Source organism: Lemur catta, chromosome 1, assembly GCF_020740605.2.
Source record: "Lemur catta isolate mLemCat1 chromosome 1, mLemCat1.pri, whole genome shotgun sequence".
NCBI lineage: Eukaryota > Metazoa > Chordata > Mammalia > Primates > Lemuridae > Lemur > Lemur catta.
In genome coordinates, this window is record NC_059128.1 from 153,412,843 (window position 1) to 153,431,117 (window position 18,275).

General features: G+C 40.5%; 1 pseudogene across 1 annotated transcript; it reads right to left on the minus strand.

Annotated features, from left to right (window-relative positions):
- Window positions 1-16,037: 16,037 nt before the first annotated feature.
- On the minus strand, window positions 16,038-16,609 carry LOC123628107 (annotated as a pseudogene). Its single transcript, XR_006731592.1, has one exon. The product of XR_006731592.1 is annotated as a 60S ribosomal protein L17-like (transcript).
- Window positions 16,610-18,275: the final 1,666 nt, after the last annotated feature.

Sequence of the window (18,275 nt, forward strand, 5' to 3'; positions counted from 1 at the left end):
CCCATAATCAGAATGAGAGAGGTGTTCAAAGGTTTCTCCTTGAAGCCAAAACCCCATTAAATATCACCTTGCTTCCAGTGTAATCTCTTGAGTCCAAAGAAGATATGTTTGAGGTTGTTTTGCTTTTCCTCAGAATCTGTGAGCTACCTTTAAGCCCACATGAAGCCTCTGTGTTTATGATGGCATATGATCCAAGACCATATGGATCTTGGAAAACCTTTGTACTTACTGCTGATTTAGGCAACAATAAGGATTAATGACGTGTTGGGCGGGGTGTTTGCAATGAGATTAAGCTATAGCGAAGCTCATTGTTGCATCAGTTTGAATTGATGAGGGATGGGCCAGCTGTGGGGGAGAAAGTCAAAGCCTGGCCTTCCTGTCCCTCAGGAAACTGCTCTGGAAAAGGGAATAAAATGGGTCCCTGCCTTACAATGATGACTGCATTTGGAAATCTGTATATAAGATTTTGACACTGGGGCAAATACAGCTTTATATAAGGTGGTATCTGCTACTTAGAACCTACAGCTACTGTCTTCAGGATCCTTTGGTTGCCTGGAAGGCTCAGCTGAAGGGTAGGGTGGAGGCACTTTTGACTAATGGGGTGAAAGAGAGATCTTCCTTTACTACATGGGCATGCTTCTGTTTCCACCCAGTATCTAGAGGCTAAATGAAGCTCCACTGCAGGAAGAATCATCAGTTGTGAGAAATAAAAGATTGTGTTTATAAAACTGCATGAGACGTAGAGAACATGTCTTAGAAGGCATTCTTTCTGGCCAACGCAGTGGCTCATGCCTGTAATCCTAGCACTCTGGGAGGCCGAGGCAGGAGGATCGTTTGAGCTCAGGAGTTCAAGACCAGTCTGAGCAAGAGCCAGACCCCGTCTCTACTATAAATAGAAAGAAATTAGCCAAATAACTAAATATAAATTATCCGGGCATGGTGGCACATGCCTGTAGTCCTAGCTACCCGGGAGGCTGAGGCAGGAGGATTGCTTGAGCCTAGGAGTTTAAGGTTGCTGTGAGCTAGGCTGACGCCACAGCACTCTAGCCCAGGCAAGAGAGTGAGACTCTGTCTCAAAAAAAAGGAAGGCATTCTTTCTGATTATTATTATTATTATTATTATTATTTTATTTCAGCTCTTCATGGGGGTACAAAAGCTCAGGTTATGTACATTGTCCATGTCCCGCCCATCCCCCTGAATCAGAGCCTCAAGCATGTCCATTCTCCAGAGAGTGCGCCTGGCACTCACCATGCAGTCATACCTCCATCCCCCCCCACCTCCCCGAGTCAGCACCTTCAAGCATGACCATTCCCCAGACGGTGCGCAACGCACTCATCATATTTTTGAACCATAACTGGAACCAGCTGCCATTTTGTACAAGCCATCAGTGAGCTTCACAGTGTGAACTAAAAAAATTTTAAGGCTCACTCCCCCACTGGCTGACTGAATGGACACCCTCATGGCCAAAGGAATATCCTAAAACTAAATTGCCTGCCAGGGGGAGGGAGGTCAGACATGCGTCATCATGCCTCCCTCCCTTCTTGGGGGCATCCTTTGTAACCCATTAACAAGCCTAAGGGTATGTAAGACAAACGTACAGGCCCTCAATTTACACAACAAATCTATGTCCAGTGGCTTATCTCTGACAAACAGCAACTATGTTAAAACATTCCAAGCCTTTAGACAAAGCTTCATGTCTTTAACAAATTACAAGCCAAAGAATCTTTAAATCCACCTATAACCTATAAGCCCCCGCTTCGAGATGGCCCACCTTTTCGGCCCAGACCAATGTATGATTCGAACGTATTGATTTATGACTTTACCTGTAACCCCTGTCTTCCTGAAATGTATAAAACCAAACTGTAACCGAGCCACAGCGAGTCCACTTGCTCAAGGCCTCTTGGGCATGGCTCTGGGTGATAATCCTCAAATTTGGCTCAGAATAAATCTCTTTAAATTGTTTTACAGAGTTTGCCTTTTTTCCCCGTTGACAACAGCATGCTGGAGCATTTTTGCCTTGGACATTCTCAGTGTGATACCAACATCATATTCCCTGTCAGGTGTATCATTGGGATTACCTGGTGGAAGGTGAGGGGCAACCTAATTGCTGCTCTTCGGCCACATGCATTCCCTGTGCTCTGTTGGTCTCTCTGCGTCTGTGTTATAAGTGATATGGTTATGAGAAGCTGCCCTTTAATTTCTATAGTCTCTCTGAATAGGGACTTTCCTATGTTTGTATAGTTGGATCAGAGGCACCTCTGAGAAGCTAATGTGTCCTCCACATACAATCTGGTCCCACAGTGTGCCCTCTAAACAGTGATTTTCAAACTTTACTGCATATTATAGTCACCTGGGGAGTTTTTAAACATCCAGATGCCTGGGGTACACCCCACACCCATTTAATCAGATTCTCTCGAGGGGGGACACATGCCTCAATATTTTTAAAAATGCCCTGAGGGGTGACTACAACATGGAGCAAAATTTGAGAATCAGTCCTCAATAATCTCCAGAAATTTGGTGTCGGGACTGAGGACAAAGCTCTGCAACCCATATGGGTGACTGACAGGCCTGGAGAGGAATGCATTTGCCTGGCACAAGCAAGAGGAATAAAATAGCCTTACAGTTGTGAATGTTGGCACCGCCCAGACAACTCGAGGGGCCACATTGTCTGTGAGAGCCTCGCTGTGCTTCACAAATAGCACAAACACCTCTCAGAATGTGGGTCTGAGATAACAGGCTGATATCTAGTCAATCTCAACTAGATAACCAAGCAGACATTTTAAGTATAGGACAGCACAAATGAGTATTTCTGTCCACTTGCTTACCAGCTATTCTTGAAAATACATTTTCAGTGTGAGCAATGGCCCAGCTTTTTGAACAAAATCCCCCCTTCGTAATTGGAAAAGTGGTTGAGTTGGGTGGCACTAAACAGACACATACACACACTAACACACACACACACACACACACACACACACACACACACAGAGGAATGAATGAGTGTTTAACAAGAGAGCTAAAAAGATTATTACAAACTGTTCTGGGCCCAGTCCCGTACCCCACTCCCCCTCAATTACCACAGATGTATCAGAGGCCATTTTCAACTGGTGCTGAAAAGCAGAGTAAGACATCGACCCTCCCTCAACATAGCTATTTGCCTTTGGGGCTTAGATTTGCTGGCTGGGGTACTGGGGGACATAATCTGCCTGGTATCTATTTCCAACAATAAAAAACACCAGGAACTGAGCAGCCCACTTGGTAGGGGGTGTAGGGAGGGGCACAGGAATTGGCAGTGAGTAATGCCTGGTTTTTCCACCTAGGATGGTAGCACTTGAAGAGACCAAGGTCAGCCTTGATGGGGGTTGTGGAAAGGAAGTGAGTAGAGGACGGGTGAGAAGTGACATTTGTAGAAGGTTCCTGGACATGTGCGGGAGTTCTTTTTCTATAATATGAGGCAACAGACCAGCATAATAAGTACTCCCTGAAGGACAAATGTATGATCCCCTGGGGAACCTGGAAATACCTGGGACAGGGAAACCCTTGGAAAAGACTAGCTGGTAAATCGTGTGAATCGTTGAAAGCATGGCTACTGCAGATTTGCAATAGTACATGGGACTATTTTGTATTCTACGTACAGGATTTAAAAAGAAAAAAAATTGAAAAATCTTAGAATGATAAAATTAAAGAGTATAAGGTTTCTGAAATCCCAAGAGAACTACCAAGAGAAAGCCCTTGTTAACATCTTTCAAATACTCATGTCTGTGTATATACACACACAATTTAGCTGTACATTTTCACAGACGTGGAGCCTAATGTATGTGCCATTTTGCAACTGATTATCTTTCCGTCAATAATTAGTCCTGGTACCCTCTTCAGTAAATGATATTGGGAAAACTTGATATCCACATGCAGAAGAATAAAACTAGATTCCTATCTCTTGCCATGTAAAAAAATCAACTAAAAATGGATTAAAGGCTTAAATGTAAGAACCAAAACTATAAAATTGCTAGAAGAAAACATAAGGGAAAACTTGAGGACATTGGTCTAGGCAAAGATTTTATGGCAAAGACTTCCAAAACACAGACAACAAAAACAAAAATAGGCAAATGGGACTACATTAAACTAAAAAGCTCTGCACAACAAAGGCAACCACCAAGCAAATCAAGAGACATCCTGTGGAATGGGAAAAAAATATCTGGAAACTATGTATCTGACAAGGGACCAATATACAAAGAACTCAAACAACTCAAGAGCCAAAAAAAAAAAAAAAAACCAACCCAAAATAATCCCATTAAAAAGTGGGCAAGGCCAAGCACGGTGGCTCATGTCTGTAATCCTAGAACTCTGAGAGGCCGAGGCGGGAGGACCGCTGAAGGTCAGGAGTTTGAGACCAGCCTGAGCAAGAGCGAGACACCCTCTCTACTAAAAATAGGAAGAAATTCTCTGGACAACTAAAATACATATATATATAGAAAAAATTAGCCAGGCATGGTGGCGTATGCCTGTAGTCCCAGCTACTCGGGAGGCTGAGGCAGAAAGATTGCGTATGCCCAGGAGTTTGAGGTTGCTGTGAGCTAGGCTGATGCCATGGCACTCCAGCTCGGGCAACAGAGCGAGACTCTGTCTCAAAAAAAAAAAAATAGTGGGCAAAACATCTGAACAGACATTTCTCAAAAGACATACAAATGGCCAGCAAGTATATGAAAAAATTCTCAACATCACTAATGATCAGGGAAATGCAAATCAAAACCACAATGAGATATCATCTCACCTTAGTTAAAATAGCTATTATCAAAAAGGCAAAAAATAACAAATGCTAGTGAAGATGTGGAGAAAAGAGAACTCGCACACTGTTGGTGGCAATGTAAGTTAGTACAGCCATTGTGGAAAACAGTATGGAAGTTTCTCAGAAAACTACAAATAGAACTACCACATGATCCAGCAATCCCACTACTGAGTATCTATCCAAAGGAAAGGAAATCAGTATATTAAAGGGATATCCTTAGCCTCATGTTCATTGCAGCACTATTCATAATAGCCAAAATATGGAACCAACCTAAGTATCTATCAATGGATGAAAGGATAAAGAAAATGTGCTACAAATACACAATGGAATACTATTCAGCCATGAAAAAGAATGAAATCCTGTCATTTGCAACAACGTGGTTGGAACTGGAGATCATTATGTTAAGTAAAATAAGCCAAGCACAGAAAGACAAGTATCACATGTTTTCACTCATATGTGGGAGCTAAAAACGTTGATCTCATGGGGCTAGAGAGTAGAATGATAGTTATCAGAGACTAGGAAGAGTGGGAGGGGAAGATGAAGAAAGGTTGGTTAATGGGTACAAACATACAGTTAGATAGAAGGAATAAGTTCTAGTATTCGATAGCGCAGGAGGGTCACTATACTTAACAATAATGTACTGTATATTTCACAATAACTAGAAAAGGAGATTTGGAATGTTTCCAACACAAAGAAATGATAAATGTTTGAGGTGATGGATATCCTAATTACCCTGATTTGATCATTACACATTGTATGCATGTATCAAAATAGTACATACACCCCATAAATATGTACAATTATGTATTAATAAAAATAAATAACTGTAAAAACACAATTAGTCTTGGGTTTGTTCTATGTCAGTAAATATGCATCCACAGCATTTTCAGCATACACCTTCATTTCTCTTGGGATGCACTGACATTCGGGATTGCTGGGGCTACAAGCTATTAGTTTCTTCTAGATCGACAACAAAGTTGTTTCTAATTTTACTGTTTTCACAAATAATTCTGCAGTAATCCTTGCACTGCTGGAATGTAAGCTCTACAAGAGCAAGCACCTTTTCTGTTTGCCTCATAGATGAAGTCGAAATGCCTGTGTCTGCTCGGGTTATCAAAACAAAATCCCATGGACTAGATAGTTTAAACAACAGAGTTTATTTTTTTTGCATAGTTCTGGATGCTGGCAGTCTGAGATCAGGGTGCCAGCACGGTCAGGTTCTGGTGAGGGCTCTCCTCTTAGCTTGTAGATGGCTGCCTTCTTGCTGTGTCCACACATAACAGAGAGAGAGAGAGTGGGCGCACACAAGCTCTCTGGTGTCTCTTCTTACAAAGGTCCTAATCCCATCATGAGGACTCCACCCACATGACCACATACAACCCTAATTACTTTTCAAAGGCCCCATCTCCAGATACCATCACGTTGGGGTTCCAGATACCATCACGTTCAACATATGAAATGTGGGGAAGCAGAGAAAGACACAAACATTCGGTCCATGTGTGTTTTTGATTAAAGACATAAAATATATAGTGTTGATTCATTAACACTGAATTCTATAGCTCATGCCTGAATGAAATTTATCTAACAGTATTTTCTCTGTAAGGTATACTATAACTTTCTCGAGCTTGGGAACACTTGAGCACTACACTTTAGGGGCATTTTAAACAGTAAAATTAGCAACAAAAAGCATAAAGATGCAAAAAGAATATGGCACTAAATAGACCATGAAAAGGTACTTGTTTACAGTACAAGAACTAAAGCAGGAAGGCAGAGCATTGCCTTGTGCAACTGCGACTGGGAATATGTGTGTCGAGTGACTCAAAGCTTTTGCTGCTCTGCTCATGTTCATGAATGTGGAAATGCTACAAGTATTGATCTTGGAGTTACAAGTAAATTTTAGTAAGCAGGAGAATTCACAAATAAGGAGAATCAACTGTATTTTCATAGGATATAGTCCAATTCTAGGACTTTTTGGATAATAAAGTATATATACTACAAGAACTAATGGATACTATGAAATTTCCACCCCACTTCATGAAAAGGTATATTAATTTACTTTACCAACAATTGTATGTTAGAGTGTTCACTTTCCCACATTCTCGTTAACCCTAAACCTAACCTTTAACTTCTATATTTACAGCGCCTAGCATGGTGCCAGGCACATTGTTGGTGCATAATCAATGATTATTGATTGATTAATTTATGGCATAGAGAATGAGTGAATGAATACTTCACTACTGGCTCTTTATTCCCACCTATTTAGTTGTAGATTTTCTAGCTTTCTCTGAGTTTGATCTTGACAATAGCCTCTTAATCACTTCTCTGGGTATTTTCTACCCTAAACTTTAATGAGTCCAAATCAACGTGGAAAAGCAAAAGTTCTGAAAAGAGATGGTGACTCAAGAGCCCAACTTTTTCTCCAGAAAGGCCAAGAGTTACAAGCAGAAAGTGCAAGTACCTTTACAAAGCTGATAGGCAATTGATTTTTCATTTCAGTAAATTATAAAACATTTTTTAAACCAAAGACAACTCTAATTAACACCAAAGAAGATTAAGCATGCATGCAAGTTTTTCACTAACTTTAATGAATTAGTTAGGTCACTGGAACATCACTCAGCACAGGAAGAATAAAGGACAGATATGTGTTTCCCAGCCTGCTGAGCATGATAATGAGGTCTCCACCTCATTTGCAGGGAAAATGTTCTTCCGCAAGCGCCCACAACTGACTGAGATAATGAATCTATGCCCAATTTTCTCCAATTTTATTAATAGATTATTTTACAAACTAATGTAATTATAAAGTAGCTATTCAACAGCACACAATGGAATTCATAAACAAATTTGGTTAAATGCTTTCCTTGATTGCACTGTGTGTATAACATCTTTAAAACAGGGATTTGATTCTTAATTTACACCATCAATTAATGTTTGCACACATTATATTAATCAGTTCCCTTTGCCAGGAAAAGTCTCAATTGTTTATTGGTACAGCTGCATTAGCATTTGCTAAGCATCTCTGATTACTAATCTAAAATCCCTAGGAAAAGAGGGAGAAAAGTTTTCTTAATGTGTGTTTTTATATCAAAATACTAGCTTATATTTGTGATATAATCAAGGAAAAAAGCAGATTCAAAATAATGTGAATTATATAATGCCATTTTTGTTCATCTAAAAGAGTCTAGAAAAAAATATCCTAAAATTTTGATCATAGTTATTTCTAGATAATAGGCTTCCTGGTGACTTATTCTCTTTCTTTTTGCTGTCCTGTATATTTGGATATTTTTCTACAGTGAATATGTATTATTTGAATAACAGTATATAGAGGCTTATATATATACATGCTAAAATACGCTGAAAACATATAAAGCACTATATGGTTGCTAGGAGTCCTGACATTCAATAAACCCTGGAGCAAATGGACTACAAAAATCTATTCCATCCCAGACTGGAACTCTGACTGTGACAAATAAATTTAATTATATTTCAAATATAGGCTATAACCTCACAGAAGGGGGGCTTACCTAAGCAACATTTGAGAATGGTCTCTTGACTGGATACTATAAAACTAAAGACAAAAGGACTTCTGCATAAACACTTTACCCTGGACAGTAAATTTGTTTCTTCAGGGCTTTGGGTTAGCAGTGTATTCTAGAGTTGAACAAATAAGTAAAAACATGTCAGAGAAAGAAGTAACAAGTGCAAGAAGGAAAAGCTGAAATGTCTCTACAGTGCTGAATTAGAGTAGGAGATACCAGTATGAAGTTATGTTTATTTTGATATCCATATATTTTTCTGTATTTTAGTAAATATACACACAGATATCTAGATACAGAAATAAATGTACCTATGTGTGCGTACATGGGTTATATATGCGCACATATATTCCCCTGCTCTGTCACCTGACAGGGTCTAGAAACAGTGACACCCAACATCAGTAAAAACAGCATCCAAATCTCGGTTTTTCCATGTGACTCTTCAATAAAAAGACCCAGGGCTGTTTGGAGAAAGGGCTGGGACAGAGAAAATGAGCTTGGAGCATGTCAAAAGGACATAAGGGCCAACCTGAAACAGCTCCCAATGGCCAAAGCTAGAATGGTTTGAACAAGAAAATAACCATTATATTGGATTATAAACTAAAAAACTAAATATCCCCGAGTACATATGAATAAAAATAAATGAATAAATAAATGCGGGGGAGAGAGGGCATATCTTCTACACAGAAAAATTCCAATTAATAAATATAGGTACTCCCGCCTCCAGAAATTAAAATATAACTCCCTTCCCCTTGAGTGCTGGCTGGACATAGCAGTGACTCACTCCCAATGAATGTAATACAGTACAGAAAGGGAAAAATAGTAACATTGCGGAAGGGAAACCTTACACATAACACCTCAGCCAATTGCCCAAGATCAGCATCCCCAGTGATAAGTCGTGTTGATAGAATGTGTATACCGATACAGTGCGATGAGGAGTCATGTAACCTCTGCGGTTTTCTTCTCCAGGACCCAGTTCCATGGGCTCATCAGGAGAAAACTCATCAGGCAAACCCAAATTGAGGGGCGTTCTACAAAACATTTGACCAGGACTCTTCAAAACAGTCGATGTTACAAAAATCAAAGAAAAATTGCAAAACTATCCCAAATTAAAGGAGACTAGGGAGAGAGGATGACTAAAGGCAATAGGGATCCTCAATTGGATATTGGAATGGAAAAACATATTTAATGTAAAAACTGGTAAAAGCAGAATAAAGTCTAGTTGAGTGAATAGTGTACCAATGTTAATTTCTTATTTTTGATTAATGTGCCATGGTTATATAGGATGTTAACATTGGAAGAAGCTGGATGAAAGGTATACTGGGGCCTACTCTTTGTACTATTTTTATAAATTTTCTGTAAATATAAAATTACTCCAAATTTTAAAAATATTTTAAATCAATTCTAATATTTTATAGAGCAGGTATTCTAATTATTTCTGCTATTCAGAGAAATGGTTTGTTAATTACCACTATCTTGTGGTTCAGTATTTGGCATCAGTGCGGTTGGTGAGGAATCAGACTGCCCGGGTTTGAGCCCCAGCTTGGCCACTGATTATATGTGTGACCTCAGGTAAGGCATTTAACCTCTCAGTGCCTCAGTTTCTTCATCTGTTAAATGGGAATATTAATATACTATAGGGATGTTGTGTGGATTAAATGATATAATATACAAAAAGCATTTTTGTATTTGATAAATGTTAAATAGCAGTAGTAGCAGAGATCTAAAATGTCCCAGGAATAAGCTAACAAATCAGTTTTCCCTTAAAATTCTTCTACTTATAAGTCAGAAAATGGGCCAAAAAGTCAGACAGATAAAAGAAAAGAAAATAAACCTGATTATGATTCTTGTGTCCTAGTGAGTACCAGGAAAAAATGAAATTAAATAAAGCAAAGATTCATTTGACTGTTTTTCTCTTCACAGTTTAAGCTAATTTTTCTCTTTAATGTTAAAAAAAGTTTCCTAACTTATTTCATTTCTTCCATTTTGTTGTTTTATGTTCTTTTGGGGTTAGAAGGACTCAAATACCAGAAAGTCACCTGTGAGATGTCTTCCCCAGGTAGGTGCAAGAAATATTTAAGACTAATTATGAAAAAAATTATATTTTCTCAATATTCTTAGTATTGCAAAATGCCAGGGTGTTCCTGTAAAGCTAAATTCCTAACCCTTGGATGTTTTACCTTTGGGCCCCATTAGTCACAATCATTACTAAGCAGAGTTGGGATTTCTTTTTTTTTTTTTTTTTTTTTTTTGAGACAGAGTCTCGCTCTATTGCCCGGGCTAAACTGTCACGGCATCAGCCTAGCTCACAGCCACCTCAAACTCCTGGGCTCAAGTGATCCTCCTGTCTCAGCCTCCTGAGTAGCTGGGACTACAGGCATGTACCACCATGCCAGGCTAATTTTTTCTATTTTTAGTAGAGATGGGTTCTCGCTCTTGCTCAGGCTGGTCTCAAACTCATGAGCTCAAGCAATCCTCCCTCCTCGGCCTCCCAGAATGCTAGGATAACAGGCATGAGCTACCATGCCCGAGGATTTCATTTTTTAAAAAAATCATATATGCCAGTATCTGATTGAAGGAAATACTAGAAAAATTCTGGCTTTTGGATCCCACTGGTAACAAAAGAAGGGAGTTTTTAAAGAATTCCCTTAATTTAGGATGGTGTTTCCAAATTTTAGGCTGCATCAGAATCACCTGGAAGGCTTGTTAAAACCCAGATTGCCAGACCCTAACCTCAGAGTTTAAAATTCAGTGGGACTGGGGCGGGACCTGAGAACTACATCTGACTACACTTCTGGAACCACTGATTTGGAAGCACTAATGTATTTTAAGATTTGTTTTACCTAATATGGGAAAAGGCTAAACCCAGGGGATAAATTCAGCAATCCCAAGGGTAGAATCACCTGATATTATTTTCTCTTGTGCTCTGAGCAGTGACACAGCTTTTTATTTTATCTCAAAGACTTCCTTCATGTGCAAAAGATGTTTGGCTGCTTATTCGCTAGGGTAGAATAGGCTCCTCAAATGTTTTCTTTGTGAATAGGAATGCCAAGGGGAGTGTCTCTAGTTCAGTGGTTCTCAGACTTTATTGTACATGAGAATCACTTGGAGAGCTTATTTAAAAAGCATATATCTGAGCCCCACCCTAAAGGCTTTGATTCATTAGACAATAATAATAGTAAGCATTTCTTATATACATTTGCAACGAGCCAGGCACTGTTATAAGCATCTTACATGTATGAACTCATTCAATCCTCACAAGAGCCCTATGAGGTAGCTACTATTATTATTCCCATTTCACAGATGAGGAAACCAAAGCTCAGAATGGTTAATAATTAGTTAGCTAGTTATCAACTAATTAGTGGTGGAGCCTGGCTGTACACCCAGGCAGCTGGCCCCAAAGCCTCTCATCCACCACAACTCTACTGCCTCTTGTCTGAGGTGAGGCTCCTTAATTTGAGTTCTCCAAAAGAGACCCTAAAATGAAGACATGGACGTAAGCAGTTTATTACTGGAGTGATGTCCCCAGAAGCACAAACAAGAGAGCAAGAGTGTAAGGCAGGAAAAGTGTGCATTAATGGGCAGGTGGTAGACTTGGGCAGCTGAGGCTCAATCTTGCAGCGGACTCTCTGAGGACCCATGAAAAACATGCCTTAGAGAAGCTGGGTATTTACTCACAGACTCCTTTCCCTTCTTTGTCAAGGATTGTCTTGCTAGGCATGAATTCGCTGGCACTTATAAGTTTCTTTGAAGCCAGAGAAAGCTCGCAGGCAGAACAGCGGAGAGATTCATGGACAGGAACCATCTGTCTGCGGGCAAACTATGAAGTGGGTCACAGGGATTTAGGGCAGAGCGTCAGCATGAACCTGCATTTTAATATGCCATCACGGTGGTCCAGGGAACATACTTGAGAAACACTGTTTTAATTTGAGCATGCCATTGGGCTGCCTTGATGTGGTGGCTCAGGTCGTAACAACAGAGTTCTAAATGATATGAAATTGGATGGTTTCTCCCTTTCTTTTTCCTCCCCAGCCCCAAAAACTATACCTCTAAGAACTAGACCAGTAATTCCTTAAGGTCCTGCAGTTAAGTCCTGCCTCCTGTCCTAGAGCGACACATCACACAACCATCTGGAGACAGCTGGCTCTAAATGGTCGCAAGAAGGTTCAATTCAAGTTCTCTAGAAAAACAAGGAGAGGGGACAACTTTGTGTCCGTATTTTCCCTACTATCTAAATTTCCCATTGCAAATCTGTTTAAACATTCTTCACTGATTCCCCTACCCTCTCCTGATAAAAATGAACAGAACTCAGAACCCAAATCATGGCGAGAACAGAGGATGAAGCTTAAGAGACATCTAAACATAATATACTGTATTTAAGGCTCTTATCTCCCATGGCACTTACTGAGTCCTGGTAAAACAGCACAAAAGTAAGAGGGTAGTGAGAAAGAACCAGAACCAGAAATATCAGAGCTGAAAGGGAGACCTAGGAAAGCTTCCAATTCAGAGACTGAAAATTCAGATACCTTCATGGGCCAGACATACATATATATCATGACTGGTTATATAAATGTATGCAAAGCAATTGTGGAAAGAGTGTGTGCAATAGAGAGGGGTGAGGCCTGTGGCAAACTGGAGAATGTATACTCTAGCTAATCAATCATACTGGGCTGGCCAAAAGCAAAGCAAAAAAAAATAAAAATAAAAAACTTTGAGGCTCAACTTTGTCTGCAGACCACTAATTTATTGAATATTCAATATAGTCTCCTTTTAGCTCAAAGGAGACAGATGTCTGGAGTCACTCAGGGCCTTATATTTCACTGGTATATACCCATAAAGCCATACTTGTTCTGCATAGTTAGGGTCTGGTCATACCTATTCTTAAATATTTGACTATTTCCTCTGAGCTCACATGATTAGCAGACCCAAGAACTGAAAATACACCTTCTCTCTTTTCTGTCTTTTGCCCTTAAAACTTACATTTTACACTTATAATAAGCAAAAATAAATGCATATGAAGTTTTAAAAACAATAAGTGCATAGACAAATATATTTATCTGTGTAAAATAAGATAATTTTCTGATGAAAGGGAACTTAACTTGTATTAAAAATTCACCAGGAGGGCAAATCTGTCTGCAGGGTACCATTAATGCCCTAAACATTTGTTGCTCTTTCTTTTGTTGACATTTGCATTCTCAGTAGAATACTTGTACATGTGTTCTCATTAGGGATACATAAAAATATACTGAGAAAAACTCTCTGTCTTAATTTTTTAAAAAAACGTACACTTATAAATACAGTCTTGCTGTGTTACTCTCAAGGAACTTCTGTAAAAAAAAGCCCCGAGGTTTGGCAACAGTCAATAGTTGAACAAACCAATCGATTGTGAGTAGAAATACCACAGGTATTTACCTCCTCGACCTGAAGGCAGGATGTCAGCTTGAGGAGGTAAGGATATTTTCTGTTTTGCTCACCTCTGTATCACTAGACACCTAAAATCATGCCTGTCACAAAGACAGCTGTCTGGAAGACTCACACCCTGAAATATTTTAAAACCAGCTTCTGTCCTGCAGCGGTCCTTCACCTCTGAGTGCTAAGTAATTGGGGAGGTAGAGCTAGGTTTTAGGAAATAGCAGAGTTTGAGGGGACGGGAGTTAGGGGTTGAGATGAGGGAGAAACAGAAGCGGTGGGCATTCTGAACATGTGTGCAGTGTTCACAGTGAAGAGGCAAGAGAGTAGGGGACAAAAAGAAGGATTTGCTCAGTTGAGCAGGCAGCACAGGGCAGAGGGGAAGGAAAAATAAAACTGAGGGTTGAGGGAGAGAGAGATGTTTGGCAGGGTCTCGAAAGACTCTTTTGTTTGCCAGGAGTTCCTAGTATCTCTCTAAGCTTTCTAGTCCACAGAGCTGTCTATTCAAGGAATGCAAAGCATTGAATAGATAAGGCATGATTAAGCTTAAGAATACCCTATAAGGGAGATAGTGCATCACACCCAGAAAACATATTGGAACAGCCAGAGAGAAAGAAAACTGAACAGAAGGTGGCCTTGTGGATTTAGGCTTGAAGGGAGCCCACCCTGGAAGAAGTGCCGTGTGAGTGATAGCTCTTCTAATCTCCCTACAAAGATGGTCTGGGAAGTATCCGTCCCCAGGAACAGAGTCCTCAACGACTGTGTGCATTGTCAGTCTTTTCTTTTTCTTTTTTTTTTTTTTTTAAAGTAAGTATGCTCATGGAAGTTAGATTAGACATTACCTTTTTCATTTTTTTAAATTAACTGTATCATAAAAATATTCTGTGATGCTTTGTATTAGTGTAATTAAACAAAGGAAAAGCAGGATCTTGTGGAATGCTAAAGAAACTTTTGATCCCATTAGGGCTACTGGGAGATTTGCTGAGCAAAGTCAGAGGTTAATGTCTAACCAGGGCTTAATTTACGATCTGAGTGTACAAACCACTTTCAAGACCATACGGCTGACTAATGAATTTATTAGGGAGATTAATGCTTATTATCTGCCATTTCAAGCTGTGCTGGTATGTGCTAACTTGATTGTTATACCTTAGAACATGCTGAAACCTCCCGAGGTTCATCTGAACAGTGGGTGTGTTCCCCAAGCTCAGTCCCACAGAGTTTGAAGTGGAGGGTTGAGAGGAGTCAGTCCCCACTCCTTTGTTGGTTTCTGTACCTCGCAGCCCAGGGCTACCATAGCCCGGGAGGCTAGCACACTCCACTCCATCCATCCTGCTCGGGGCTTGCCTGGGTACGTGCTGGCAATGTACCTGATATATGTACATTGTCCCTGAAGAAGAAATTGCCCCCAACTTCTGGTAGCCAAGTGGCCACCTCTCTTATGGAATATGAGCATATTTCTGTCCCAGTGCCACCCACTTTCAGCCCCCTCCCCACCCCTACCTCATACGCATGAGCAAGTGAACTATGCTGTATATCCAGATAAAAATAAACCTTATTAAGGCAGTATTTAGTAAGGCAGGGCTAATCATCTAATTCATCCACACCAAGCCCCAGAGTCTTAGCTGAAACAGTCTGCTAGCGTCCTCCTCGTCTTTAACTTAAAGTCACCGGAAAACAGCCAAGGGTTTTGTAAAGAAAAACTTAATCTATGTGATGGGGTGATAACCATATGCATTTATTCTTTACATTTAGCCTAGACCATGTAACTCTTACAGCCCTTTTGATCAGCTCAAATGGAATCAGACCTACTCTTATTATCAAGAAGCACAATATCTCTCAAGGATCAACTCATCACTCCTTGAGTTGTCTAAGGACATAGGGGACTTATTCAAACCAAGGGGAGAGAGAGCTGAAAATAGCACATGGGTCCCATACAGCTGTTGCTTTGATTGTGGGTATGACAGTAGAAGACTGATCCCACACAGGCTGGGGGACACTTATCCACTATTGCAATGAGACTCTTACTGGTCCAATGGTGCCTTGGCCAACAGCACCCCAACTTGGGATTGATCTAAGGTTAAAATTCTTCTCATTAACCTTCATATGCTTCATATAGTCCCCAAGGTGTAGCACTGCCCCACGGTATTTGGCCTCAGGGGTATGCTGTGCCAATACCACCTCTCACACGCCCCTTTGACTTCTCTTTACATTGAACTGCCCTTATAGTGAGTTCTCTTTGAGAATTTTTTCTTTTTTTCTTTTCTTTTTTTTTTTTTTTACTGTTATTTGCATTTATTTTATGTTGCATCTATTCCCGTGCCATAAGTTTTTGTTTCTTCAGTTTCTTCTGGGATATCTTTTTCTTCTGTGCAACCTCCTCATCTGGTTTTGGAACAATTTGTTCCTTTTCAGTGAGGATCATCTCGATGTGGCAGGGGAGCTCATGTAGGGACTAATCTGACCATGAGCTCTGTAAGTTCGGCGACGCACCTTGGGTGCTTTGTTCACCTGGATATGCTGAATGACCAGAGAATCTACATCTACACCCTTAAGTTCAACATTACTCTCTGCATTTTTAAGCATGTGCAGCAAAAATTCAGCACTCTTTTTGGGCCACCGACCCTGTGTCCAGCCCCACTGTTTGGCCTGGGCACACCTACCAACTGCACCATTGTACTGTCGGAATGGTACACATTGTTTCTTCAAAGTGACATCTTTCAGATATTTGGTGGCTTTTCATATATGCATACCCTTGATGGCCTGGGCAGTTTCACGAGTGTTCTTGAAGTGAACACGAAGATTTGAACCTCTTGACTTGCATGATTTTGTGGGGTTTTCTGGGTCAAGTGAATAGCGAACCATTTTCACAGATCACCTCAGGCCACTTGAAGGGAAAAGTGAGAGTTTTTTCTTGATAGCAGCTATTAATGGGCGCACCTCAATCTAAGAGAGATTCTCAAAGTGTTGAACCTCAGAAGAATAAGAGCCAGGGGTTCTCAATCCCTCTCATTCAAGGCGTCTCCTTTACCCCCACAAAATTTTCCTGCCACTCCCTCAGAGCGCAGCTCTGTAAGAGATGAGGGTCCAGAGAAACGGACATCTTTCCCCTTTCTTTGACCCTAAGAAGGCCAGAAGAGAGACTTTTCTCTGAACATAAAAAATGCTGGCCATTTCCTCTGCCCTCCTCCACTCTCTCCCAGAATAACAGAAAAGAGGAATACAGTTTCTGTTCACCAGGTACCCTGTCACAAACAACTATAGCAATTTCTGATTTCTTTTGCTAAAGAAATGTTGTTGAGGGTTAGTGAACAGACAAAGAGTCTTGGCCAAGGGAGTCATTTCTGTTCTGCTGTGGTCTGGATTTTCGTCTTCAATGTTCTACTAATTGTCTTCTGTCTGTCTACTCTGCGATATCCCAACTCTTGGGTCTACTTACACACTTACTTAAAGGTCAAATTTTACTCTTTGGCTCTTGTTTTCTTCACAGGGGGAACCTGTATATTGCTCTACAGATGTGGGCTGCTGTAATGCTCACCATCCCAGGTAGATGTGTCTTCTGTCTGTTTGCAAGATGCTGCCTTTCTGCGGTCTAACCTGGGCGGAGGTCGGCACTCTCTCTCCGTGTGCTGTGTTATGTGTCTGAGGGAGGATAGAATGACCTTTTATTCTGCTGCCTTTGACATGGAGTTATTTCCTGGTTGAGGTCTGAGCTAGAGCAAGTTTTCCATCAGAAAGGCAGAAACAGGAATACCACAGGGCACTTCCTATATGACACCACTAAACAGCAAGCAACTCTGGGTCTTCCAGTTCCAGGTACATTATTATTTTTTTTTTTTTTGAGACAGAGTCTCACTCTGTTATCCAGGCTACAGTGCTGCAACGTCAGCGTAGCTCGCAGAAACCTCAAACTCCTGGGCTCAAGCAATCCTACTGCCTCAACCTCCAGAGTAGCTGGAACTACAGGCATGTGCCACCATGCCCGGCTAATTTTTTTTTCTATATATATTTTAGTTGTCCAGCTAAATTCTTTCTATGTTTTTAGTAGAGATGGGGTCTCGCTCTTGCTCAGGCTGGTCTCAAATTCCTGAGCTCAAATGATCTGCCTGCCTCTGCCTCCCAGAGTGCTAGGATTACAGGCGTGAGCCCATAATTACCTCGCCCGGCCCCAGGTACATTTGTGTGCATTTGTATTCAGATTATCTCATGCATTGTGTCATGTGGTTTTACAAACTTATCTTCATTTTATCACTGAAAATTTAGGCATTCCTTTCTGATTCTGGGAGGTGAAGAAGGGTCACTCACTCAATTAACCTCAGGGTCTGGGCAGTAATATGGTTCTTAAGTTATCTTTCAACACACACAGTCTTTCAACATACACATGTGGTTTGCATATTGAACATGCAAGAATATTTCTCAAGCCCACGAAGCAATGTGTATACTCCCATTTTCCTTGAAATATAATTTTCAGTTTATCTTTTGCTGTCTCACACTTGATATAGACATAGGCCTAGATAAATATTTCTCTATTTCAAGATAAGAAGTACAA